This window comes from Rattus rattus, chromosome 4, assembly GCF_011064425.1.
Source record: "Rattus rattus isolate New Zealand chromosome 4, Rrattus_CSIRO_v1, whole genome shotgun sequence".
NCBI lineage: Eukaryota > Metazoa > Chordata > Mammalia > Rodentia > Muridae > Rattus > Rattus rattus.
This window is the reverse complement of record NC_046157.1, coordinates 35760455-35788111: the sequence shown is the minus strand read 5'-3', so window position 1 is coordinate 35788111 and position 27657 is coordinate 35760455.

Sequence of the window (27657 nt, the reverse complement as noted above, 5' to 3'; positions counted from 1 at the left end):
CACACTGGGCTTGTGAGAAAATGAATGGTTTGCAGACTCTGTGGAACACTTCAGCATTTGCTCAAACACCAAACACAGAAATGTTCAGAATGGGGAGATCTATACTGCAATTAGAAAGTGATTGGCTTTGCTCTGGGAGCATCTTGAGGGAAATGTGGACAGACTCCTAATTGTATATAGCTCTTTGGGGAGGATTTTAAAGGTCATGAAATTGATTGTGGGTTCCCTGGTTTGCCAGGCCTGCTATAAGAACGTACCACGTGCCGAATGACTTAAGTAATATAAATCTATTGTTCCTCTGCTGTGAAGGCTAGAACTCTGAGATCAAAGTCTCAGTAAATGTCTCTCCTTCTGAAAGGTATAAGGTAGGTTCTGTTCCAGGCCTCTATTCTTGGCAGTCAGAGGACTTTTATTTCTTGGTTTCTCCTCACCATCATTTCTCTCGGAAAATCTTAGTGTCCAAATTTCCTTCCCTCATCACCACCACACTGGATTATGGCTTATTTAAATTTGTGAAGACTAATTAAGGCTACATTCTGATATCCTAAGGACCAGTAAAATAGCATGTGACTTTGAGCACACTGATCAATAATCTACCATAGTAACAATGGTTTAAACAACTTCGTTCCGAAAAAAATCATTTGATTGAGCCCATTAAATTAAGAAAGATTATAGGGTAGGAATTGTATGTCAATATATCTCTGCCATAAAAATAGGGGCAAATATTCAAAAATTCTACATTTCAAAACAAGTAATCATTATGGGATTTCAAATAAATTTCTTATGTGATATTACCAAACACTACTAAAATTAGCAACAGCTAATGACAAAGTTGAAGAGCAAAGGGAATTCACAGAGCTTATTACTTATCAGCGGGAATTTTATACCTACTTTGCAAGAATGCCATTTCTAGGTAACACGTCACTGTATAGATCATTTGTCTGGTGTTTGTCTCCGGTTTCAGTGTAGGAATCAGAAGGAACCTCCAAGTCGCAGGAATTTTCTGGTAGTAATTACTTTATCTTGTAACCGGCTGGATCAGACCTTCTGACATCACGCTAATGAAATGATTTTATACTGGATTTCTAGATGGCTTCAGGACATGAAACCAGGAAGACAGAAGATTCCTATTGAAGTGTTAGAGCCGAGTGACAGCCACCCCAACTCTCAAGCCCTAATGAGTAGATGTAAGAGGCTGACGGTAGAAGTCGATTGTGTGACCAGTGATTTTGTCAACCAGAACTATTTACAGAGTCAGAGCAAAACTTTCTAAACAACTCAAGCTGTCACCCGGATACCTGAAGTCACCAATTGTAGTCTGGGACATCCTATCCCACTTCCACACACAGAGTCGGGCCAGTTCACCCTGGAGTCATAGAAACTTATTGTCTGTTGTACTATCAATACCCCACCCCCGTGTGCTTTCTTTTTCTGTCTACTCACTCTTGTTTAAATCTTTGCTGTAATGGAACTGAGCTTCAAGAATAGCATTTCCCAATATTATGTGATTCCAACCTCAGAATCCACAGCTTGGAAAGGAAATGGGAGCCCAGTCTGTAGTCATGTGTCTAGGAATCCTCAAATATATACCTAATATTCTATGTGAAGTGAGTCAAATATGGTTTGGCTGGATTCTGACTATGCACCATCAAAACAAAAATTGCATTAGATAACCTAATACTAAAAAGATACCAACATTACTTTATTTCTAAATTCTGATAGTAGCTGTAAATATTCCCAAGAAGAAATAATCATCCATAATGAGAAACTGAATAAATATTGATATACCCATCTAAGGCAAAGTTAAATAAAATTAGAAATAAATATTAAACAATATTAATTAATTTCTAGAAATTTCCCTTATATTCCTTAACAAATTGTACTTGGCAGTGCTGTGTCACTATTCTCGAAGAATAAATTCGCTTGGTATTTAAGGATCCTTATTCTATAGGTTGTCCTATCTGTGATTTATTAAAAATAAGGAAGGAAATAATTTCTAAAGCAGAAAAGTATTTTGAACTTTAATTTCTTTCTTAATATTTTATAAAGATAGGCAATATATTGTCTTTCAGAGTTTTGAGGTATTTTTCGCATGAAATCCTTTGGTTTCAGTCTCTACTAACCAGACGAAAGGCATTGTGACCATGTTCTTTAAGGATACAGCTTAATTATGTTGGTTCTTGGACACCAGAATCTCTTGCCTTAAATTAACTGAGAAAGAGATTCCCATTCCATCCATGATAACCTCTTTACAATTAAGACATTCTTAAAATAGTGAGCATTCCACAGATGAGTGAACTCCTCCCTGAACAGGAGAAGTTGCATCATAGAGCTTCAGTGCTACAGTAGTAGAACACTGTGCAACTCATCAAATAGAGGACAAGTATCTTCCTCATTTACAATTCTTCTAAGATTTCTAAATGTCTTCTCTCAGGTTCTTATTCTACAAGACCACAGCAGGACCCAGCTTCTCTTCAAATATGGTTCCTAAAAGGAAAATAAACAGCTCAGAAGAGTGGAGACACTGGACCAAGAGACATTTCGGAAGGTTAGGACCAAGGGAAGGGCTGAACTGGATGATAAGAAGAGAAAGTAGCATGGTATTGAACATCTGCTCAAGCTACGCTGATGACTTGCATGAACAGGTGCTGTGTAATCTGTTACAACACAACTTCTAGATAGAATGACTGGTGATATGCTGGGGCATATGAGGAATGGAAGAAACAGAAGAGATCTCTAGTATAGATCCTGCAGAGAGACAGGAAGCACGTCAATAAAGACCTTCCCTGACCTGTGTTTATTCTGTAATTGGCTTATAGAGATCCTATTTTGAGCCTTAACGCTATTTAAATGCATGAACAAATTGGCATCTTGATGAGTTTATTTGCACATTTAACCTTCCATGAATTGGACAACACCATACTGCAAATGGTTCACCCCAGACAGGAAGATGAAGAAAGATACATTTATTTGATAAACCAAAACAGAAAAATAAAAACATTAATTACAAAATAAAATAAATAATTATAAAAATTATCCAAAATTCCTAAATGGATTAAAATGGAAAGCCCCTATTTAGAGGTTAGTAATCACCATCTACTTGATTTCTTTGGAAGTCACTTACACCTAATGATCTCCCAATTCATGATACAGAGTGCTACACAGTCCTGGTTTAAAACAGCAGCTACTTAATTCAGACTATGAAACGTATCCAAGAGAAGCAACCCCTGATCATGAGCACACTTACAGAACCTGGCACTTCTTTGATTGGTTCACATTTGTCAGCCAAGTATGGAATTGAATGAAGATTTCCATCATTTCCTGTTTGGTTTCCCCTCTTTAGTTTCCTATTCACATTTCTTGAATCTTCTTGGCTTTTTGCTTCTTTAATCCCTAAAATCTCATGCTATAGAATCTCCTAGACCCTAGTTTCAGGCCACTGACTTATATCCTCAACCTGAATCATTTGTTTTGTTTTTTATTTTTTTAACAATTGCTTCTTATAACAAAAATAAAGCAAAACTTGTATTGTTTTGTAAAAAGATCTCACTGCTCATTAAGGTGAATAGGCAGATATGAGGCCTGCCTCTTCTGTCATAGCCATATTTCATGTGTGTACACTAGCTGAGTCACTCTTTGAACCCAATAGTTTCAATTATTTCCCTATACAGTGCCTTTGGTGTAAAAACTTTTAAAAAGAATGACTAAACAGGCTTTTAAAAATACAAAGGATGACATGAGTCCTTATGTTGAGGTAAGACATTTGTTCCTATCTCACTCATTTTTAGTTCAGGGAAGAAATATTCTCATCACATGAGAGTAGGCAAATATAAGTTTGAAATGAGGGAGAATATGAGGGAGATGGCTCAACTGGTAAATACATGTGTACAAGCATGAGAGTGTGATTCCAGATTCAAGCACCCAGATAAAAATCTAGATGGGGACACATGTGCCTATAACTCCAGCACTACGGGGTGTTGAGTCAAGATTCTCAGACTTGTTGGCCACCCAATCTATATGAAGAACAGTGAGTTCAGGATCAAATGAGGGAGCCTATCTAAAGAAAATGAGTCAGAGACTTAGAGCTCAGGAACCAGACATTCCTCTGGGCTTCATGGTACTCACAGTTTTAGCTCCCCTTGTCTCTGTCTCTCTGTCTCTCCTTCTGTCACACACACACACACACACACACACACACACACACACACACACACACACACACACACACACACACACGAAAGAGAAAGGAAATCCAAGCCATGGTAATGAGATTTTCTTGCTTTCAATATAACACAGTTTGCAGCTGTATAGCTCAGTCTTCTACAGGATTACGAACAAACAGCACTGCTGACCTGCATTCTCTTCAAAGTTAAAAGCATTTTTTATTCTCCAATTCACTCTTCTCCCATTCCTTTCTCGGTCATATTCCTGTTTTAATTTAGAGTGTAACGATTTTCTCCCCGACAAGTTCCTCCCTTCACTGATCAGAAGAGTATCCAAGCTAAATATTTTATAGAGAAAAGTACTTTTGAAAACTGTATGGACTGCTACTAACAGCTCTCCTTTGACTGGATCATTGCTTTAATAGAGAAAAATAAAAATAAATTACCGTAAATTATCTTGAATTCTCCCAACATCATATGCTTCTTACTTAGGAACACAATTTCATTTATACAAAGTTACTATTGTAAAGGAAGATAAAATCTACTTAAAAACAACAATAATTAAATATTAAATACTGGCCGAGAAACAGAGCCAGAAAAATGACACAGTAGGTAAAGTTGCTGGCTAATGATCTTTATGGCTAGAATTACGTCCCAGAAACAAACATGGAGGCAGAGGGAGTTAATGCCTACAAGTAGTCTACTGACTTTCAAATGTATGCTGTGGCACATATACACACAGACATGCTCACACACACACACCCCGACACACAGACTAAATAAATTTAATTATGTGTTTTAATTAATAAAAAAAAACTAGCCAAAAAGTTTGATGGCCTATTCATTTGGAAATTTGCTTTCTGAAAAGTGTCTCAGTCTTAACATTTTATATTAACATGAAAGCAGAGGGAATCAAATTCAAACCCATTTCACGACAGGACTACCATCAGCACAATAAAATTTAATGGCTATCTTTTAAGGTTCAGAATGAGTCATTCTGGGGAAAAAAATTCAATTTATTTTTTTCAAGCTGCTCTGTAAAAGATAGAGAGGAAAACCAACTCTGTCCTCAAAAATCAAGGAAAGTAGTTTAGTAGGCAGAGTACTTGTCATTTGACCAAAAATTCCTCATATTTCTACCAGAGTCAAGATAGAAAAGATCAATTCAGCCTTTTAAAGGAGCAATGACTCAGAAAACCAATCACGTCAGGACAGGGCCTGCTGTTTAAACTGCTTAGATTTTACAAGGTGCTATTAGGTATACTTAAAGTTGATTGGCCTATAAATTGAAAGAAAAAAAAAGACCCACTTGTGGTAGCTTCATAAAGGAAGATTTTTTCTGTGAGTTTTTAGATGACTTTCTTTCAGAGTAGGGGGTGAAGAAATTGTACTTCAGCTCTGTTTGTTCGTTCTTATTTCAAGATTTGCTTTGTTCTTACATTTCTTTCTTCATCTGGGAACAGGTGATTGGATCCTCATTCTCATTTTTAAGAGACATTTGAGGCAAAGTGCCCCTCTCCCTGCAGATCCAGTTTAGGTCATTCTATACATGGCTGGTCATTTTCTGTTGGTGAGTGCATAGCTTGCTTCCTCCACTCTAATCAAGCTGTCCACTCACCTCCCATCCCGAACAAAGAAAGCAATGTATTAAAGATGCTATTCATTAGCTATGACCTTCTTAGGTGTAAATGTAATTATATTAATAACTTCTGCACTACTAATTAACAGGCCTGAAGGAATAAGGTAAAAGCAGAAAAAGAAAATGCTTGGCTCATGATCTTAGAGAACGTTCTTCTCTTTGTGATTTCTTGACCATATGTTTTTAGGCAGAGTATTTTGAAAGTATGTTATGGAAAAGTATCTGTTATACTTCAGGGTGGACAAGAAAACATGAGAATGGAAGGGGCCAGGGACTAGATACTCAAGACCAGTCCTTGCTGACCTACTTTCTCCATCTGGATACATCTAACTGCTGATGTCTCCAGAATGTTCCACAATAGCACCACTAGCTGATAACTGAGCATCCAGCATATGAGATTCTTGTCTCATTAAGGCATGAACAAGTGTTAAAATGTTTATCAAATAAGAACTCAGAATTGTTTTTGGAAAACTCTTATGAAGTAGAGAGTTGTAGGTAGGGTTTGGAAATGTAGAAGATTTCAAGATATCTACAGAAGTTTCATTTGTGAAATCGTAGGCTTATATTTTTAAAAACCTACACTTAAATGCTTTTTAATCTTCTTTTAGCCCACCACCCACCAGAGATATTAGAAATGAAAGGTTAATAGGGCAAAGGGAAGGTGGACCTGTTTATAAATAGTTCTTTGGGGCCATTCTTGTCAGCAGTCCAGTTCACATGAATCAGCACTTGTAGCTAGATCCACTCACAAACACCACTCATAAGTCCACAATAGCAGTTCAATTCAGAGGAAATCACAAGGCTCTGCCAATTGGTCTAAGTCCAAGGAAGCACCAAAAATCACCAAAATGTCACAGAGGTTCTTTGGTGCATTTCACTGAACAAAGTCATAACAAGTGATGATCAGTGAAGAAGGCAGGGTAAACTAACAACAGAGCATCATCTGTGAAGACCGTCTGAAAAACCTCATCATATTTCAGCAAGAGTGGCAGGTGAACCAATGCCACAGCATTGTCCACTGTCTGCTGGCTTCCACTCATACCCTTTCCAAACATCATGTGTCCTCTCAAATGTCCGCCCAGCACATCAGATGCCCTTTCACCAAGCAACTTCTAGCAAACACCATTCCGTGGTCGGTTCTCAACAAAACATCCTCTCACATGTCTGCTACAGGAAAACATCCTGTCATAAGACAATTTCCAGAAAAAAATCAAATGTCACAACTGACTCGCCAAACAAACCAAAAATTTCCACTTCCGGAAAGACTATAATAGAAACACTAGAATTAATGAAAGACATAGATGAGTTAAAATTGTTAAACACTCAGCATAATGCTTAGTCCACAGATGTTTCTGTAAAAGCTACTACAGTCCAAGTGAATGCTTGGTGACCATTCTTGCATTAGTTTGGGCATAACAAGATGATAAGTGCTGAAATGTTAGACCCTTTCAGTGCCTGTCTATGCACTGTTTTAGTAGTTTAAAAAACAGACACAGCACCTTCCTTCACAAAATGTTATATTCTATGGGATCTCTATTAGCTAAAGGCCACATATTCTCTGAAAAGATGACTGAGAGGGTGACTGGAATGAGAATGACCCCTATAGACCCATTTGCTTGAATATGTGCTTCTCAGTTGATTGAACTGTTTGGTCAAGGGACCTCATACAGGTGTCAGGCAGTAAAACTAACCCTGAAGATGTTAGAATGAAAACATCGCTCAGATTGATTTCATCCACCTGGATCAAATCTAGAGAATCTGTTGCCAGGTGATTTATTGACAACATATTTAAAATACAGTAAAATTTGGTGTGAATCAGTGCAATTTCAGATGCACAGTAAAAGCTTCAGATGTGACAACATAGAAACTCCTTTTGCATAGTACATGTACCATGAGGTTAGGTTCTATAGCTAAGGGGCCTAAAATATGTCTCTAACCAAGACAGCATAGAGATCAGTAGGCTAAAAGTACATGTGACACCCTCCCCCACCCATTAAGGATAGGTTCTGTTAAGTGAGAACTAAAGATAATTGTCTATGGAAGGACTAGTATGTGATAAACATTTGGGGTGAGGATTGCTGCACAGAGTAAAAACTGTCACCAGGTCATTAACAATATCTACTCACAGCTTTTTGGGCTTAAAACAAGTATTTAATCTCCTTCATTAAAAAGAGGTCCCTATGTGTTGAACAGTCTTGGTTTCCCTAATGATCTGTGGATACAATGAACTTTGTGCCCTTAACAGTTTGGAAGGATTAGGAGGTGTGGCCTTGTTAGAGGAAGTTTGTCACTGGGGGTTCTTCAAGGCTTGAAAACCTCTCATCCCCAGAGCTCTCTAACTCCTCCTTATGGACCAAGATGAAAACTTTCAGTGGATGTTGTAGCTACAAATGCCTTTGTTCTAACATCGTAAACTCTAATTCTCTGGAACTGTAATTCCAATTAAACTCTTTTGTAAGTTGCCTTTGTCATGGTATTATCCCAGCAATAGAAAAGACATAAGTCTCTACCAGACTCGGCAACCATGTCCACACCTTCACCCCTCTATTTTCAAGTCTGGAAGGATATTCCGGATATCTACAGTAAAAGCAATTTTCCGCCATCATCATGACCAATCTGGTCATTTTTATCACTTCAGGTTTGTCTGGCCGTTGCTTTCCTTCCCCCCATGCCCTCTTACTGCAATATTCATTTTCAGTGCTGCCCAGGTTGGACCAAGCTGCTTTCGTTCCAACATACGCACATCACTGCTAAAACCACAATCTTCTGTACTCTTCTACTTCCATTTACTGATACCAAAATGATCACTTGTGCTGACTATGATGCACATTACATAATGTCCTTTCGGGGAGTATCATAGGACATCGCAGTAAAATAGATCCCAAGACAGGCCTAAGTTATCCTCAGAACATTTTTTGTTTTTTCCTAGATGCCCAATATGAACTTGCTTTATCATTCCTGCACTTTTCACTCAAGTTCCCCTATAGACACTAACTGGACCCCAGATTTTTTAATGATTTTTTTTCACTGTAATTCACAGTTTTCTGTCTCTCAAAATAGTGATTGAAGAATATCATTTTTTTCTAAGTATGATATCATCATTTTGTTGAAGGATGTTAAATGGTAAGCCAGCTACCCTCAATTTTCAAGTTCGATCATCAAAGTTGGGTAAAAATATGACTACATTTAATTCTTCCATAAAACATTTAAATTAAAATTTAAATGATGCTGACTATATTACAAATGTAGTAAATTATGAATTTTTATTATTAGTAATACACAATGCTTAAGTGAGACCTTTTTTAATCATGAATACATACAAAGCATAGGTAGGTGTCTGTGTGTGTGTGTGTGTGTGTGTGTGTGTGTGTGTGTGTGTGTGTGTTTAAGAAAACAACTGGTAGCTTCCTTACCTTTTAACTATCTGGTTATGTAAGAGTTCCAACTAAAACTTTTTTATTTTTAGCCAACAATGCACCGCTTTGCATTAATGGTCATTTTTTGGGATTAAAGAAGCTCTTTGAATCTTTTTATGTTCATTTATTTGTTCATTTCAAAAAGAAGAAGAAGAAGAAGAAGAAGTTGCGACTGGGGAAGTAGCTCCGTGGTAGAGTGTCTGTCTATCACATGCAAGGCCCTAAATCTAACTTTCAGTAACCCAATACATAAATTATCAAAAATTAAAGATTTTACTAACCTCTAGAACTAATATAGACAAGTATTTAATGCAACAAAATTGTTTTGTGTCCAAAGTGGCAGTCATCAGGCCTTTCAATTTGTACCAGCAGTAAATAACTCATTTCTCCAAAAAACTTCTATTAAAAGACCACAAAGAATATTTTTTAAAAAAGATATATAATTTATACTTTCTGTTGTAACGGTAATCTTGACATGAAGCTTACAAAGGTGACACCGTCACCAAAGAGCATTCCGTTCATCTCTCTCAAGAGAAACAAATGTCAGTTGTACTCAACCTTGAATTGTATTATTTTTTGCTCTCTTCATTAATCAAAACTGAAACATTTATTGATGTGGTATTATAAAAATAAAATACTTAAACTAGGGAAATATTAGCAAGTTGAAAATTCCTAACATCTTGCAATGTGTTTAAATGTCTCGCTGGAGACTTATCTGTAATTCGTGTTATTAAGATTCTCTTTATGTTCTTGTTTTCTGCTCATCCCCTATTGACCAATTGACATTTCCAGTTACCAAAAGGCCTTGCTCTTGCTTCTGTTCAATGCACAGGAAAAAAACAAACAGCAAATCTCCAGTCTTCTCGGCTTCTCTACCCTTAGAAAAAGCCATTGTTTTTTTGTTTGGTTTTATTTTTTGTTTTTTAAAGAACTGCTTCTTTCTGCTTTCCAGCTTTCTACCTCTATGCCCTGTGGTGTTTTCTGGTTTTTGTCTTGGTTTTTGTTTGTTTTTAATCTCTGTATAGCTACTCTGGTGGGAAAAAGAAGAATTTGACTGAGTTTAATTGACTTCTGATGTAGGAACAATAATGATATTGCCAGTTTTCTGCATCCTGGTTTCCTTTGTCACTGTACATATTTGAACCAACTTAAATGACCTCTAAGTTCTGCTCTAAACCATCCCATTCCATTTTCTGTATGAATTCTAATAAATTTGGCTTGTATATGGATAATGAAATACATGCATAGTCTTAAATGCAATAAAAGTTGCATTTATTTTTATTATGGCCTAATAACAGTGAAATGAGAAATTCACAGTAGACTATATTTGTTTACAGTCATAAATGGCAGTGCTCATATTCTGCATAAGCTGTTAATACTTCCTGGGAAATATTAAAGTCTCAATTACAGGGTGTTTTTTATTCATAAATATATGAATATATATGTATATATATTTATATATGAATATATATTTCTTCCTTTAGGTTTTTTTTACACAGGGTTTTAGTATATAATGCTGGCTGGTCTGGAACTCACTATGTAAACCAGGCTGGCCTCAAAATCACAGATAATCTCAGTCCTCTGCTTCCTCAGTGCTAGCATCAAAGTTGTATGCCATCCCCAGTATACAGTGAACTCATTAAGTTTAATAGATATCAAAGCTACAAAATATTCAGTGAAAACTTTCAGCGACAAATATTTTTTTTTATTCAAAGTTCACTTTTTCCTCTGTTCCCTTTGAACTGTGAAGAAACCTATTTTGATATCAACTCTTGGTAGTTTCTCTAAATATCTAGAAATAATTAAAACAAGCACATTTACTTATCTTTTTCCTTTGGTTCTCTCTTACTTGAAAGAAATAATCAAAAAAGAAATCACAGGAAATAAACAACTATGAGATTTTTTTATAACTTACTACTTTTAATTCACTATACATCGGCTCTCACATGTACCATCTTCTGCACTGATAATTTCTTCCTATAGCAATAATTGATATTCTGTTTCATCAGTTAAAGGTCTGCATACGTTTTAGAGAATTGGTATTGAGCCAATTTGAGGTATTTATTAATAAATTTGTTTGATCTTCATTTCTCTTAATTGATTTCATACATTTATATAATTTTAAAAATTAAATTTGCCACAAGCTCAAAGAATGTGGAGGTCATCACATCAAAGCAATCAATGACATCATCAGCCCTACTATTAGAATCTGCTGTTGGCCAACCAACTAAAACGCTCTGTGGGGGGCTCACTACAAGATTTACCTACTGCCTTATAAAATATATAAAATCAAGCCACAGGAGAGAACTAGAGATGCCTTATTATGATTACCACAAGCAGGGAACTATGAAAGATTTCCTATGGGGATTATATTCACAAGGCTTAAATATTATTATGAATGAAAAAATGTACAGAAGAAAAGGATTACTTACATTTACTCCAAATATTTTTAAAGCAAAAAAATAAAATGGAAAAGAAAAGCAGAGGATCAACTACTCTTGTCTCTGCAGAAAGTTGGTCCTCAAGTCTATTTCTCTAGCCAACAAATCACCTCAAATAGAAAGCAATTTTTTTTGCTGGTTGGTTCATTTGGTTCGGCACTCATCAGCAACTGTCTAATGACTGCTGGCTTCACCAGAGTGCTTTGCCAAGTGTGGGCCCAAATATTATCCCGGCTCACACACTTGATGTATAATCAGTGGGAGGTTGGTTAGGACTTTAGAGCAAATGTTTATGGCAGTTTGGCAGGATATAATGTTGTCTGTTGAATCTGACAGTCCAGGGGGAAAAATTGGGACTTATATTTTGATTTATAATTATATTGTTTTATTTTCCAATAACTCATTTTAAAATCCTTATAAAAGTAATTTTATTTACTTTAGGTGTATGTGAGTGCCTGTGTGCCTGAGAGAGAGAGAGAGAGAGAGAGAGAGAGAGAGAGAGAGAGAGAGAGAGAGAAGGAGAAATGGGGGAGAGAGGGAGAGAGAGAGAACATCAACAAACAACCTTTGGAAGACAGTGCTCTCTTCACTCTATGATCTGGGGATTGAATTCAAGTCATTGGGCCTGTGTAGGTAGTACAAGACTGTGCAGTCTTGTAAGTCATATTTTCAATTATGTTTTAAAATTATTAATGTAGAATGCACAAAAATAGCATGAAACCCTCCAGTGATGACCTTAAAAGCAGTGGAATATTCTTCCTGTAAATATCCTCAGAATGACCATAGATGTTTGCTCTTTACACAGCATGACTGTAAAGTAGGAACTGTTTCGTTTGGATGCCACAACCTTTTCTTTTCACTGATCTAATAACACTGGACAGAAATCCACAAGATTATTTTTATACAGAGTTCATGGGCCTGACAGTGAGGTTTTATATTAGCCCATGTAGCTTTCATTTCCTGCTCACTGACAAGCAGGTTTCCTTAGTATTAAATGTGAATTGAAGTCACACTGAATTACAGAGTTATCAGCCTGATATATAATAATCTCGAAATATTTATTAAGCCTCTATTCAATATTTCATAATATCTCAGTCCTCAGCAAGCTTGAAAATCTCACTTAAGACAAAGATAAATCCACTGGGAACAGTTCAGGGATGGCATTTGGGGCTGCTATCCCTAGGAGGTAAAGGAATTCCTCTCCTTCATCGGCATGTCTAGGTCATAGCACTGACCATGAACTTCCTGCAGACAGGGGTGATTGATTCCATGTCTTGTCCAGTGACACGATACCACAGGAACTACATCACAATTATCAGTTCATCTTTTGTTTTGTTGTTGTTGTTGTCATTGGTGTTATTGTTGTTTTTAAGAATCTTGATTGAAGTGCTTTTCAAAAATCAAAGCAGTAGGAATGTATGCATTTTAAGAAAATGGGAAACCTCTCTATGAAACAGTTTGCATCTGTGCAAATACAATATGAGAGTCCACGTAGTAAAGCAAAGCGGAGTCTAGAAATGTGGTCCATAGATGATCTTTAGTTTCCTCTGAACTGTAACGCCTGATCTCTAAGGCTACATTCACAGCCCCCTCTGTGATTCAAGGATAACATACACTAGTACCAGTATCAATATGCCCCATCTCTGTAGCAAAGCACTTGAATGTGGCATAGAATATGATGGGCTAATGATTCTTAGTCTTCCTCACATAGAAAAGGATTATGATTTAAGAAAAAAATAAAATGAAAGAAAACAGAAAGCTGATGTAACCAATGACACAGCTAACCCAATCACTCAATTTCCATTCAGTTAACCAAAGTGGAAGCTATAAACTACAGCCCAAGAAGCAATAGCAAAAGTGCTTCCTGTCCCTCAGTCTTCCCCAGTCTCAGTTCGTAAGTCAGTAAAGGTCTAAGTCTTTCTAAGCTTTCATCTTTTGCTTTGTAACATGAGTTTGATCATTATCTCTCTGTTACAAAAAGATTATATGCTACAACCTTTGTTTAAATTTTTTCACAGAATTCTCTTTCAATTTAAAAGAATTTAAATAACAAAAAAGTCAAGAGATCCATTTTTTTGCATTCCTCCTTCATTCTCATTTTCTTTCTATCTTGGGGAATCTCTCCTTTCTTCAACCTAAGTTGATTTCTAACAGGTAAACTTCAACAGATCTTGACTCCAAGTATGAGAGACTCTTTTCAAAATATTGTACATTTCCTTTACAAATAGATATTGTAACTGGATCTGTGCCCTTTAGTAATAGTGGATCCAGATGGCTCTTCTCGAGGAAGCAAGAATTTCCGGCTCTGAGATGGTGTGGTAAGAGAGCCCTCCCCCTATGCTCTTAAGTGGGGGGACTGCGTGCTTTGAACTTCCTGATTGATTAGGTATTAGAGTACTGGTTTTGACAGGCTTCTTTGTTGGGGTATCTACAGCTGGAGCTCTTACTGGTGCAGAGACCACCACCGAGAAGATGTCAAGTGGTTTTCTTTGGGTATCACAGTTAGCAACCAGTGATTGCTAACTGGAACTCTCTAGTGCATTCATAGCAGTCAAGAAGTCACTGAAATAAAGTTGGAGTCCTGAGTTTGAGCACATGAACTCTAAAGAATGCTAGGTAAAGTTACCAAACACACAAGCTTACTCAATAAGCAAAGGAAAGCGCTAGCATAAAGTTCATATGTGAACTTGTCTCCTTAAAAAACACTCTTTCACAGCATCTGTGGTGTTGGCAAAACAGGCATACATCCATTTTTTTTGTTTGTTTGTTTTTTTTTTGTTTTTTTTTCTGGAGCTGAGGCCTGAACCCAGGGCCTTGTGCTTGCTAGGCAAGTGCTCTACCATTGAGCTAAATCCCCAACCCCCCATTGAGCTAAATCCCCAACCCCCATCCATTTTATAGATGGTAAAAATTGATGTTTAGCATCTAAGACCTCAAGTAGCTGTCCAGTGATGTAGCCAGTGTCTCCAGCATATCTGTAGGTATCATCCATGTTTTCTTCCTGAATAATAGGTTTTGTCAAAAGAGATGCATGCGTAGTAGGAGAATATAAGTCCCATCAAAAGCAGCGATGAAAGAAAAAGAGTAAAGCTTATTGTTCTGTTTGCATTGAGTTTGACCGCCTAAGACTAATTCTCTCTTGTAGTTTTGTTTTGAAAGCTATACATTTTAGTATTTATAACCATCTCAATTAAGTGCCTGCAAAAGCAGCCTCCTAGACGTGTGTGCTGTTTGTTTGTCAGCTTGACACACACAGACATATCTAAGAAGGAATCTTAATTCAGGAAATGCATCCATAGGATTAGCTTATAGATAAGTCTATGGGAATCATCTCTAAACTGATGACTGGTGTGAGAGGACCACTCATTCTGGGTGGTGCCACCCCTGTGCAGTTTGCCTGGGACAGTGTAAGGAAGCACGCTGTCACTCTTTCTTGGTTTCCACTTCTGTTTCAACCTTATGTTCTTGCCCTGGCTTCCACCAAAGACTGTGATGTGAAACTGAAAGCTGAAAGTTCCTTTTGGTCATGGTATTTTATCCTAGCAATAAATCCCTAACTGAAACAAAAATATTTCCAGTCTTTTCTTTGGAAATGAAATACTTTGATGGAGTATACGATTCCAAAAGACTGAAAAATAAGAATAAGGAGGAGGAGGAGAAAGAGGAGGAAGAGGAGGAGGAGCAAACAAATGGGATAATACTATTCATGGGAAGCTCAGCACAGGAAATCTATTTATGACATTGTATAGAAGAACAAATTGGTCTAACCAAGAAAGGAAGCTGGAGTGTGGACCACCTCCTCTTTAATGGAACAAGCAAGCTGAAACCCACATAAAATTAACACACAGAGAGAAGCAGATATGCTGGACAGACAAGAGAGTACCAACAAGGTACCAATAGCATTTCCTATAAATGACCAAAAGTAGATCTGACATTATGGGCATTCTGATGTATAGGGTATATCCCCATGCTAAATAAGTAGCTTACCAAAGGGCGTCTGGACTGCTATGAGATATAATAAATCGTGAGACACTGGGGTTGTTTATTCCCCTTGCTTGTATGGTAGTATTTGTTGAGTACATGTGTAATGTTTACATGCATATAAACATGTTTTAAATGCATAATCACCCATGTCATACATGTAGGGGATGTAGAAGGACATTGGGAAGTTCTTCTCTATCACTCTCTACCATGTTCCCTTGAGACAATGTGTCTCATTAGCCTACAGCTATCTTTCAGGCAGGTCAGCAGCCAGCAAACTCAATGATCCTTCTGTCTTACACACACACACACACACACACACACACACACACACACACACACACACACACGCCACAGCCACAGCCATGCATAGCCACTCAGCCTCATGTTTACTGAGAAAATGTTCTTACCCACTGAACCAACTGCCAAGCTTCTGGAGACAAATGTTTAAAATCAAAATTAGTAATGTTGGTATATGTCAAATCTCCTGAAACTTCAAAGTTATATTATCACATTCGAAATCACAGGTGAACTTAAAATTACAGATACTGGCTCACTAAATCTTTATAAAAATCATAGAATTATATGTGCGTGTGTGTGTGTGTGTGTGTGTGTGTGTGTGCGTTTATTATTCCTCTCAAATTATAATGAACCCACTTTAGTATAACTTATTAATGTCTTATATACTAAGAAAGATCTTAATTCCAAATTGGTGAAAGATAATCTAGTATAAGGTTAACGTCAATATGATGGGCCTGCCAGTCAGGAACTCTCTTTCTACTGAGAACTCAATCAACTCAAAATAATAGGATCAATTCATATATACTTGCTCACTCTTACTGTAATATACAATAATAAACTCAAGGATATTTTTCTAAGTGTGTCTAACTTCTGGGACTGCTATGAAATCTAGCAGAATTTCCCATAAACTATGTAGGTAATATATAATGGAGACTCAATTTGCAAAATGTATAGAAATCATGAACTACGAAAGCCCTACTCCTTGAGCCAGTAGCATAGACGGCTAACACAATGGTTTCAGTAAAAGTAACTGCAGAGTATTCTTTTCATGTACATATCATTCTTTTTTTATTATATAACAATGTCACTACTATTCCTTAGAAAAACCATGATTACTCCTGAAAACAATGCATATTGTGAGAAGACTGTTCTGAATATATAAGTTCATTATCAATTACGTTTTTGTGCAATAGGTTGTAATTACAGATTTAAAATATATTATAAATATTGGATCAGGAAATGTCATCGTTGACCTCTATGAGGGGCTGCCTCTAATTTTAAATCAGGACATACATGTCATATGTGACATTTTTATTTAAGTGTGTGTATGTGTATGTATGTATGAATGCATACAGAAAACATGTGGAAGTCAGAGAGCAACTTGCAGGATTGAAGTCTCTCCTTACTTATTCTGAGGATCAAACTCAGATTGTCATATTTGGTATACATGCTTTAGCCCTCTGAGTCATCTTACCAGCCCCTCCTACACATTTTAACATAATCATCTCTTAGAGACTTCTTACTGCCAGATATTGTCTCTAATGTTATCTCTGTAATATATTCATTCATGCTGTAACAAATGCACATTTTCTCGTTTTTTAACTTCACAATTATTCCCTAGATAAATCTCAGTCATAAAAAATTGTTCAACTCAATCTACAAGAATATCACTGTGGGGCAATGTCATCCTTTAGAACACACACACACACACACACACACAAACACACACACACACACACACACAAACATAGGCATGATTATAATTGATAAATGTTTCAGGCCTACACTATGAGCTTAAAAATAGCAAAAAGACCATTTAGAACTCAGATTTCAATCCTCACGTACATAGAACGAAAAAAATCATGGACTAGAATGAATTTCAGGTTGGCCAAAATTTTTTGGAAAGCATTTAAAAGCTACCTCAGAAGAGATGGATTTTAACTGGTGTTTTAAATAGATTAAAGTGATTACCAGAAATCTAGGGTTTTTTTGTTTGTTTATTTGTTTGTTTCTACTAACCATAAGTTACACATTATAGAAATCTCCTGGTGGTATATTAAAGACCTATATACAAGCATCTGCACATGACACCATTTAATTTTATGGCAATTCACTCCACATCTTCACCTTTCAGTCAAATCAGAGCTCATGAATCAGAAACATTTGAAACCTTAAAGGAGCCACACCTACCACAAAATTTATTCTAAATAGATACTTTTATTCATGTCCTTAGAGAGAGAAAAATTTTCACATAAATTTACAATAATTTGTAAAGTTCAGTCAACTTTTTCTGTATATTTTTTCTATAAGAAGATGTATTTGGACACACACCATGCCTCCAAGAGTTTTTTGTCTTCTTATTTTCATTTGCTTGCCTGTGAAGCTTTTAAGGAACTATTTATAGGCCAGTGAGGAATAATCAAATGAATGCCAGAAGTCACGCTTCCGATGTCTTTAATTCTCCTCTCTTTCCCAATTGAAACATGATGCTTTGAGGAAACAGCCAAGAAAGACATATGTTCTTTTGAGTAGCTTATTGGGAACGATCCTAAGGACATAGAGCTCTCAAAAGTATTAGAGGGACAATGCTCTCAACTCCTTGCCTTTTCCATCTTTAAGTTTACATTTTAGCATCTCTTTGAGATGAGCCATTCCTACTTAAAAGCGCCCAAACATTTAGTCATAACTGTTCATTTGACATTTTTCAGATGCTGGTAAATTTTGCTTCAGATAAGCAGTGTGGCATTGCCAAGGATTGCTTCCTTTCAACAATATCTGCCTGGTTACTGAACATGATTGTTGTGCTATGGACTGTCAAAAACTAGGGCAACATGGGGTAGAAAGTCTAGTGGTTAAAAGCAATGGCCGTTCCTTCAAAGGATCCAGGTTCAATTCTCAGCACCTGCATGGCAACTCAGCTGTGGAACTCAACTTCCTAGGGATCCAACTCTGGCTTCAGACTTCTGCAGGCACTACTTTACTCAACTGTGGTGTGAGGCCTATAGGCATGTAAGAAACCATAAACATAAAATAATAAAGGTTTTTATAAAAAAATTGGGGAGCAATAGGGGGAAAGACAACACTTTTAATGTAGTTCATAACTTTGAAAGGATGATCAAAATAAGTTCAAATTTATCATAAGAACAAAATTTTATAAAATGCAAGTATGACTTATTTAAGGAAAAACAAGGAACAACAAGGAACTGTTCACAACAGTAAAACCCTTACTAAGAAAATCGTATTAAAGAAAAGGTTGATGTTAGACATTTTTTAAAAATATGGTGTACAAAGTAAGGAAGAGAATGGCTATGATAATTACTGTTGATTTTCAACTTAACACAGTATAGACTCTCCAGGGAGATGTGTTTCTGAGCATGCCTATGAGTAATTGAGGTTGACAAGCCTTCCCATCATGCCAGCATGACTTCTTTGGGCTGGAATACTGTCTTAGTCAGGGTTTCTATTCCTGTATAAACATCATGCCCAAGAAGCAAGTAGAGGAGAAAAGGATTTATCAAGCTTATACTTCCACATTGCTGTTCATCACCAAAGGAAGTCAGGACTGGAACTCAAGCAAGTAAGAAAGCAGGAGCTGAACAGAAGCCATGGAAGGTTGTTTCTGAGTGGCTTGCTTCCCCTGGCTTGCTGAATTTGCTTTCTTAAAGAACCTAAGACCACAAGGCCAGGGATGGCACCACCCACACTGGGCCAGGCCCTCCCCACTTGATCACTAAGTGAGAAAATGCCCTACAGCTGGGTCTCATAAAGGCATTTTCACAACTGAGGCTCCTTTTTCTGTCACAACTCCAGCTTGTGTCAGGTTGACACACAAAACCAGCCAGTAGAGATACTGAATTGTGTAAGTGGAGAAAAGGAACTGAGCTGCTGCAAGCTTTCATTTTTCTTCCTGATTGTTTATAATATGATCCGCTGTTTCAGTCCCCTGCCTCCTTGACATTCCTGCCATGGTGGAAGGTGTGCTCGACGTGGGCGCTGGAATAAACCATTTCTCCTTTAATTTGCTTTTCTTTCAGGGAATTTTATTGCAGCAGCAAAAATTACTACAAGGACAAAACAGAAAGATGGAAAAAATTATTCTGGTAGAATCTAGTAAGCTAGGGTAAAAAGATATTCTACTTATAGCTTAGAAAGACCTTGTTTTTCACAGTTCAAAGTGTTTGAAATAGTGTATGTATGGAGAGAATACAGTATTAAGATTATATTTTATATAACTTCATGATAACTTAGGTTAAGAAATCTATGGGAAGGGAGGGTGTTGGTATGGTCAGCATCACCTCCTATGCCCTGGCTTCTAATAAGGTACAGGTGGTACCAAGTCCCTGATAAGTGGCACAGAAGACCTTGCTGAGGGGAAGATGATAAATTCAGGGTAGAGTGCGTTGACTTTGAGCTGCCTCGCGGAGGTGCTAAGAAGATTTTAGAAGCGTTAGATGTATGAACATAGTTTAGAGGAGCATCTTTAATAGAAATATAAAAGTATTCATTGTCTGGATAATTGTATCAACTGAATTCACATGTTTGAAGGGCCGGGTGCTATCAGAGGGTAACACTGACAAACACAAATAGCAGTCTGAGGAGATAAACAACACAGAATCCAGGATGACGAGTCCTTAAGCAAACCACCGCTCCCTCACTTCCTAACTCTCTTCTATCTTTGTATTTCTTCCTTTATTATCTTGTTTTTCCAAGTCTTTTAATTTTCCTTTAATAATTTCTCATATTATTTATATAACATTGAAGAAATATATTCCATGCACCATAGTATGCCCATGTAGAGGTGAAACTTGTGGAAGTCAATTCTCCCCTTCTACCATGAGGTTCCAGGTATCTAACTTAGATTGTTAGGGTCCCTATACACACTGAGCCTTCTTATCTGCCTGTGTATTTTCTAGGTCTTACCTGAAAAGAATGGGAATAAAAATGTCTGATATTGGATCAATTACATTGAAATAAATTTTCGACAGGCTTTGATGATACAAACTTAAAATAGATACAAGTGTTGCTGTATCTTTTGTGGTTGATGTGGGAATTTATGGTGGTGGTGGTGGTGGTGGGAGTTTTGGTAGGGGTGGGGGTGGTTGTAGTTTTTAGGGGTAGCATTTGAGAGTCCCTTCAAGCTCTTCAGCTAGAAGGGAAATTACTCGACAAAGAATAAAAACTCAGTTCAGTACAACTTAGTTGGTGCTGAGTTAAAACTATTTGAAATCTGACATGAAGACGATTTATTTCACACGTATTTAAATCTAGTACAATTGGGGGGGGTGGAGATTCCTGTTAATCCCATGTACACAGTAATGAATGATGCTGAAGTTGCCACTACACTGAAATTTTTTTGCAAAGGACAGTGGCCTCTTCCATGAAGATGGATACTATAGCCACCTAGAATGATCTAGAATCTGGTGTGGTCTCTGAGCAAGGTAGTTATAGAGGTTAGCAGACTTTAAAGTACATGTAACCTCTCCCCCTGAAGATGGCTTCTATTGGCCAAGAAGCAAAGCTAAAGATAAATTTCTAGGGAGAAAGAATCTGGGATAAAAATTCTGGGGGACTTAGGTGAGGTCTGTCTGGCTCTAAAGATGGCAAACGTCACTAAGTTATTAACGTCCACTCCCAGCCTTCTGGATGAAAAAATAGGTAGATATTCATGTCCTCCTTTGAGGAGTGAATCCCAAATGATTAATGTTTCTGGTTTCTCTGTCACTAATCTGTGAGCACTTGGGCCTTCTACAGTTGTAGGAGTGATGGGAAGTTTCGGCAGTCGTGGAGGGAAATTGGAAGTGGTAGAACTAAGAATCTGTGGTGTTGGTGGGAGTCATGAGAGGTTACAGTGGTGTTAGGCATGGGTGGTTGCAATTTCCATTAACAAGATGGCTACATGTTAAAGCAACAAGAATTTTTGTTAAATGTTACCTTTGAATTACAATCTCACTGAAATATTTTTAGACATTTTATTGATTTTTTTCTCCACAGGAAACTGGAGATAATTTAGCCTTTCCTTGATGACTCAGTATCGTCATTTGAACATCAGCTCTTTTTTTAATGGGCTCTCATATGTTGGAAGGTCATTTAGAAGTGAAAGCCCTAACATTAATTATAGCCACATTCCAGTGCTGATTGACGGTTATGTCTGCTGGTTATAGTCTTTCCTGAATGCTCCAAGATGTTGCTTTTAATCTATCTGAAACCAAATAATCAAGTTTATTAGAATTGTGACTGGGCTAGATGAAGGATTATAATTGCTTCCTTCCTGATTGGTTAACATCTTTTAGATTTTTAGGGTTGCTACGCACTGTGTATATTAATTTGACTTTGTGTTTATTCACACATATCCACAGAATTATGTATGAATATATTTACAAATAGTCATGTAGTCATTTTAATTCACTTTGAAAGTATTTTTACTGACTGTAATATAAAATTCAATCAAGTATCTTTATGCAGAATTTCAGCTCAAAAACCATGGAACATTTAATAGAAAAGTTATACATTTTATTATTTATACATTTTTACACATAAAACAAGTATACAAACATATATGAAATCAAGATTTTAAAATTGATATGCTTACAAAAATTAAAGGCAATATTTCAGTATAATTTTATAAAAGAATGCTAAGTAGTGATGGCGTGTAGGTATTCTTGCTTTCAGCATGCAGAAAGAAAAGCAAAAATAATTCAGGCAGTGTATATTTATAATCCCAGAACTCAGGAGTCAAAATCAAGAGACTAGCTGGGAATTCAATGCTGGGCTAAGCTACATATCAGTCAATAAGTTATCTAGGGCTTCATACCAAGACCTTGCCAAGAAAAAAGAAAAAAAGTTGTTTAAACCAACAAACAAACAAAGACGTAAAAGCAAAATTGTTTTCAAATATCCTGGGCTGTTTACTGCAACTTACGTTTCACCTTCAGAGATTCATCCATTAGTCTTTCAGAGAATCTCTATGGGGCTTGATCTCACAGACTCTTTAAGGGGACCTTAACACAAGCCTCTGCGTCATCACTTTTAGCTCTCATGCCTGCCACGTAGAAGATACCAAGTTCTGCTGCCAGCTGAAGCCATAGCATCGTATACAGTCTGTGTCTACATGGCTTCCAAGTACTTAAATGGATGATTTGAGAAAACATCTTTCTACACGGCCATTCACATACAGGAGATGTTGGGGAAAGTGTCATTTCAGGCAGTCCTATTTCATTTTTTTTTTGTTTTCAGTTTATTTGTTTATGTAATTATTTATTTATTTATTTGGGAGGATGGAAGGTAGGTAAAAAGAAAGCTGTCTCCTTCAAAAACTGGACTCTTACTCTCATTCGCCTTTCCTGTTGCTTTAGTGCAAAGTACTCTGACTGCGTTTGTCTTTTGTTCTGTCTGGAGACAACTGTAGCTGCTTTGTTTGCAATCACAAGTGCCTTGTGCACAAATTTAAGTCTGCTCATGTTCCATTATTTAAGAAAATGTACAATTTTTTAAATCTTTCTCCACCACTGACTGCTCAGTATTCTTATCAAATATCTGACTAAATGGAGCCATCAACATCCATGCCCCAACCTGTATGCTGTGTTGAAATCTTGAAATCCCATGAACTATCAATTTAGGTGATTACTTTTGAATTCAGTCTTATTTAAATTCTCAGAATACAGACAGATCAGTCTAATCCTTTACCAGTGTGTACTGGGTATGACCTCTAGCCAAATTTCTAATAGATGCCTATTCCTGAGCTTTGCTTTGAAGCTCCATGTGGCTGCCTTTGCGGGCAGCCTTCCTATGGGCGCTCTCCTCATCCACACTCTCATCAGAATGGTCATTAAGATTTTTCTCAATATGTTCTTAACAAATTTAAAATTGTTCCATATCTGTCCAAGTTGAGATTCTTTAAAGAACTTCATTTTTTCTAGTGAAAATTTACAATTTTTTTTCAAAGAGATGACAAACTTAAAAAAAGAAAAAAACCTCTACTACAGCATTCTAGAGCCTCTCTATCCTACACTCCCAAGCCCGCTTATTTTCTGCCTGAAAACCACAAGTCCAAGAGCTACATGGTCAGGTTTACCATGGGAGCAACACCACATTCTGGCACAAATCCTCCATATTGCTTTCCACATCTCTGTAGCAAATATCTGACAGAGACACTTACATTGTACGATTGTATTTTGGATCACAGCTCAGAACAAGCAGTCCATCATACTGAGAAAGGTGCTCTGGTGGGCTCTGGATCTATCCATGGTAGTGGGAGTATGAAATGCCTGTGTTATATTGGACAACAGAGAAGCAGAGAGAACTTGGACATGAAATGGGGTTGGGCTCGTTAACACTCAGGGCCCAGCTTCTCCAGGACCCACTTCTTGGAGTTACACAGTACTTTTTAAGGTACCGTGATCTTCCCAAACAGTGCCACCAGCTGAGACCTAAGGGTTCAAACATATGAGCGTGTCGGGGAACACTTCATTTTCAACCTATAGAAATATTAGCTTAGCATATTCTTATATTGTCCTGAATTTTGTTTGCTCAAGATCTCTAACAGAAATTCACCTCCCACTACCATGTGACCTAGATGATGTGTGAGTCTGTTACATCACACTGTGGTTTACATGGATATACTCTAATTTTCTATACTACTCAAGCTCTAATATTTCCTATAATGTCTTTTCAGTTGAGTTTATAAGTTCATTTCTTATGACATTCCCCACCTTATAGCTAATGTAAGTAGGCATTATCCTAGTGTTAACTGATTTAGAAAACAAAATAAAAAAGAGCAAACAAACAAACAAAAAACTTTGTGCTTGTTAGTTTTTGGCAACTTGACCCGAACTAGATTCATCTGGGAAGGGGAAACAATATTCTACAGTTTGTGAAGGATTTCTTTCAGTAAATGGAGATAAATTATTTACAAAGTAATTGAGCAGGCTAGGACACCATATTTGATAAAATTTAGATGGAAAATAAAAACGTATAAGGCAGTAGATACATACAGAATATCAGGGGAATATCGTATATACTGTTAGAAAAGTGGGGAAAAAAACTGTAAGCAGTGTGGTCACAAAGGAACTCACTGAGAGGATACATGGCCAAAAACCCTTCTGAAGGAAGAGAAGAGTGGACAGTGTATGCTTGGAAAAAGAGATCTGTCTCAGCAGATGATCTCACATATTTCCACACTGAGGGGACAATATTTGGTGTCCTGTCCCAGTGCATTTGTCATCAAAACTTATTGGAGCAGGAATTGTTGCCCCACCAAAATATCAAATTTTTAGTAAAAGAAGAAGGAGGAGGATGAGAAGGAGAAAAATAAAGTAAGAGAGAAAGAGAGAGAAAAAGGTAGGAAAGAAGGAAGGAAGGAAGGAAGGAAGGAAGGAAGGAAGGAAGGAAGGAAGGAAGGAAGGAAAAGAATACATAAAAAAGCAATGTTTTCATCTGGAACCTGTCAGATATTCTATGGCAGCCCGAGTGTGATGACATTGGGAACAGTGTAAAGGGTAGATATCTACCTACGACCAGGTAAAGGCTATGAGGGAACCAGTAGAAGTCAAGCAGCAGAGAGGCATGAAGTTAAAAGACAAGCAGAAAATAAAGGCAACAGAAATTTGAAATTAAAGCTGCTAAGCTTCCAACAAAATGGTGGTAGCTATGCTGGTGCTAAATGATTATTTTCCCCATCTCACCAAATTCTGATCAATCTCTTTTTGATCCTTTGTGGCTTTACCAGACAATTCTGTTCCTTGATGTAACAGATGGGGGTTATCATTGCCTTAGAACTAAAAGACAGGAATTAGATCAGGGCTCAGGAGATAAAGCACTCACCACACAAATGGAAAGACTAGAAGTCATATCCAGAGAACATGAAAGCTAGGTAAGTGTGGCTGCTACATGTAATTCCAGCATGCAGAGACCCATATTGCAGAGCAAGCTCAATAGCTAGACCAGTCAAAATGAAGAAACACGGCCTTGATAAGAAACACGGGGAGCAATAAAGATGGTACTTATATTCATCTTCAGACTCACGAAAGCCTGCATGTGCGCATACACACATGCACACACACATACACGCAAGCACATGTAAGCATATAAATAGAAAACAAATAACTCCCCTACAAAACAAAAACATCATAACAAAGCCATTTTTTCGGCTTTTCTTAAGTAGCTTCACATTAACTAATTGTTTCTCTTCTATTCAATTTAATATTTTAAAAATAGATACGGAATGCATAGAGCATTGGCCTCTACTCAGTTCAGCCTATAAATACAATGACCACTTACCAGTTTTGTTTTGTTTTGTTTTTTACTTATGGAAGATTTTGGATCTATCATTGTTTTCTCCTTTTTTCCGTGCTGCATTTTATTTTTCTTCTATATTTTATGTATTTACATTTCAAATGTTATCTCCTTTTCCCCCTCTCCAATACCCCTTCCTCCCTTCTCTGCTTCTATGAGGATGTTCCCACTCCCACCCATCCACTCCCACCGCAATGCACTGGCATTCCCCTACATTGGGGAAAGGAGCCTTCACGGGACCAAGCCATGGGTCCCCCATGTGTACTCATTGGTTGTTTGTTTAGTCCCCAGGAGCTCTGGTGGGGTCTGGTTGGTTGATAGATACTGTTGTTCTTCCTATGGGGTTGCAAACTCCTTCAGCTCCTTCATTCTTTTCTCTTACTCCTCCATTGGTGTTCCTTTGTACAGTCCAATGGTTAGCTGCAAGCATCCTCATCTGTATCAGTAGGGCTCTGGCATAGCCTCTCAGGAGACACCCATATCTGACTCCTGTCATCAAACACTTCTTGGCCATCAGCAATAGTGACTGGGTTCAGTGGCTGTATATGGGATGAATCCCCAGGTAGGACAGTCTCTGGATGACCTTTCCTTCAGTCCCTACTCCACTATTTGTCCCTGTCTTTCCTCCCATGAATATTTGTTCTACCATCTAAGAAGGAATGAAGCATCCACATTTTGGTCTTTCTTCTTCTTTAGCTTCATATTGTTTATGATTTTTTTCTTAGGTATTCCAAGCTTTTGAGCTAATATCCACTTATCAGTGAGTGTGTGTTCTTTTGTGACTGGGTTCAAAGTGAATATTAGCATCTCTCAGACTCTAATCAGTTTCTCATCTATTTTAGGATCAATGATAAAACTGAAATTTGGGATAAACAATCTTAATGTTTTCTCCAGTTGATTAACAAGTATATTTTCCTGTCTTTAACTACCTCTCTGCCTCTCAGTCTATTAAAATAGGTAATAAATATCCTTAGCATGAACAATTTTCATTCTGTGTGTTCCTCCATTTCTAACTTTTTGCATGATCTTACTCTTCATCTCTTGCTCTGTTCCCAAAAACCTTACAGATACAGAAGCTGTTGTGTTCTATACTCTAAGAGTATATGTGATACATAAGTGTATGTGTGATTGGTATATAATTTAGATCGATGGGTGCACAAGTGTTGTACTTTATTCTATTTTTTAAAGACAGAAGCAGTCACTACTAAGATGCCCTACAGAGGTGTTTTTCTTTAGTACATTCAAATTGTTCTCTGTGATGAACCAGTCTACCTCAATTTTAGGCTTAAAGTCAATTGTATTAGGGTTTTATTCATGTAAAAAGACACCATTACCAAGACAACTCTTACAAAACATTTAATTGTGGCTGACTTACAGTTTGAGAACTTTAGTTTATTATCATCATGTTTGGGAAGTATGTCAGAAATGGTACTAGAGAAGGGACTGAGGTTTCTACATCTTTATCCAAAGGCAGCTAGGAAGAGACTGTGCCTTATACTCTGGGTGTGGCTTGAGCACATATAAGACGTCAAAACCCATTCTACAGTGACACACTTCTGCCAACAAGGCCAAACCTACTCCAACAAGTCCATACCTCTTAATAGTTCCATTCCCTATGGTTCTCTATGGGCCAAACATTTAAACAAATGAGTCTATGGGAGTCATATCTATTCAAACTACCATATTCCACTCCCTATATTCCTATA